The sequence below is a fragment of the Ascaphus truei genome, chromosome 5, assembly GCF_040206685.1.
Source record: "Ascaphus truei isolate aAscTru1 chromosome 5, aAscTru1.hap1, whole genome shotgun sequence".
Lineage (NCBI taxonomy): Eukaryota > Metazoa > Chordata > Amphibia > Anura > Ascaphidae > Ascaphus > Ascaphus truei.
Window position 1 is genome coordinate 235,762,939 of NC_134487.1, and position 2,412 is coordinate 235,765,350.

A 2,412-nucleotide genomic window follows, 5' to 3' on the forward strand; every position below is an offset into this window, starting at 1 on the left:
TACATTAAACAAATGGGTTTAAGCAACTCCTTATTAATGGGTGCATTTCACATCATTATAAAAACATAGGAGTGAACAATGCTTTTCTGCCCATTCTGGCAGCAAAGGGGTTATCTGTTGGAAATGTACAGGTATCTTAACCCATTTCTTGTCAAAGGGGCATGGGAGAAAAATAAATTCAGGAGAACCATAATGTTTCATCCAGGCATTGTTTGATATTAAGGATTTATAATTTAGGATATTTCCCCCTGGATCTTGGAACAGAACATGCTGTAATACAAAAGGTCTCTGGGTTTTTTTTCTTCCTGCTAATAATAACTACACTTGTGTTGAGACACGCTCCTTTAAATAAGAATTGACATGAAATGAAATCCTCTTGGAAAGACAAATTCCAGCTGAGAGGAAGTCAGAAAATGTTTGAATAACTCCATGATTTGTAATACCTTCCTCCCTGCGTCATCTGATTCACTGCACCCTCATCTCTGCTGTGAGCAAACAGTTGAAGGTTATGATCAATTTTTTGTGTCTTCCCCGCTGTTAATTTATTTATATATATCTATATAAATATATCTATCTCTCTCTAACTCTCTCTCTCTCGTCTCTCTAACTCTCTCTCTCTCTCTCTCTAGACTCTCTCTCTCTCTCTCTAACTCTCTCTCACTCTCTAACTCTCTCTCTAACTCTCTCTCTCTCTAACTCTCTCTCTCTCTCTAACTCTCTCTCTAACACTCTCTCTCTCTAACTCTCTCCTCTCTCTAACTCTCTCTCTCTCTAACTCTCTCTCTCTAACTCTAACTCTCTCTCTAACTCTCTAACACTCTCTCTCTCTAACTCTCTCTAACTCTCTCTCTCTCTAACTCTCTCTCTCTCTCTCTCTCTCTCTAACTCTCTCTCTCTCTCTCTAACTCTCTCTCTCTCTCTCTCTCTAACTCTCTCTCAACCTCTCTCTCTCTCTAACTCTCTCTCTCTCTCTACTCTCTCTCTCTCTCTAACTCTCTCTCTCTCTCTCTAACTCTCTCTCTCTCTCTCTCTCTACTCTCTACTCTCTCTAACTCTCTCTCTCTCTCTAACTCTCTCTCTCTCTCTAACTCTCTCTCACTCTCTCTCTCTCTCTAACTCTCTCGTCTCTCTAACTCTCTCTCTCTCTAACTCTCTAACTCTCTCTCTCTCTCTCTCTAACTCTCTCTCTCTCTCTCTAACTCTCTCTCTCTAACTCTCTCTCTCTCTAACTCTCTCTCTAACCTCCTCTCTCTCTCTATCTCTCTCTCTCTAACTCTCTCTCTCTAACTCTATCTCTCTCTCTCTCTCTAACTCTCTCTCTCTAACTCTCTCTCTCTAACTCTATCTCTCTCTCTCTCTCTAACTCTATCTCTCTCTCTAACTATCTCTAACTCTCTCTCTCTCTAACTCTATCTCTCTCTCTAACTATCTCTAACTCTCTCTCTCTCTAACTCTCACTCTCTCTCTCTCTCTCTCTCTAACTCTCTCTCTAACTCTCTCTCTCTCTAACTCTCTCTCTAACTCTCTCTCTCTCTCTCTCTCATAACTCTCTCTCTCTCTCTCTAACTCTCTCTCTCTCTCTCTCTAACTCTATCTCTCTCTCTAACACTATCTCTCTCTCTAACTCTCTCTCTCTCTCCTCTAACTCTCTCTCTCTCTCTAACTCTCTCTCTCTCTAACTCTTCTCTCTCTCTCTCTAACTCTCTCTCTCTCTCTCTAACTCTCTATCTCTCTCTCTCTAACTCTCTCTCTCTCTCTCTCTAACTCTCTCTCTAACTCTCTCTCTCTAACTCTCTCTCTCTACTCTCTCTCTCTAACTCTCTCTCTCTCTCTCTCTCTCTCTCTCTCTAACTCTCTCTCCTCTCTCTCTCTCTCTAACTCTCTCTCTCTCTACTCTCTCTAACTCTCTCTCTCTCTCTCTAACTCTCTCTCTCTAACTCTCTCTCTCTAACTCTCTCTCTCTCTCTCTCTACTCTCTCTCTCTAACTCTCTCTCTCTCTCTAACTCTCTCTCTCTCTCTAACTCTCTCTCTCTCTCTCTCTCTCTCTAACTCTCTCTCTCTCTCTAACTCTCTCTCTCTCTCTCTCTAACTCTCTCTCTCTAACTCTCTCTCTCTCTCTCTAACTCTCTCTCTCTCTCTAACTCTCTCTCTCTCTCTAACTCTCTCTCTCTCTCTCTAACTCTCTCTCTCTAACTCTCTCTTCTCTCTCTAACTCTCTCTCTCTCTCTCTCTCTCTAACTCTCTCTCTCTCTCTAACTCTCTCTCTCTCTCTCTCTCTAACTCTCACTATCTCTCTCTCTCTAACTCTCTCTCTCTCTCTAACTCTCTAACTCTCTCTCTCTAACTCTCTCTCTCTCTCTCTAACTCTCTCTCTCTCTAACTCTCTCTCTCTCTCTCTAACACTCTCTCTC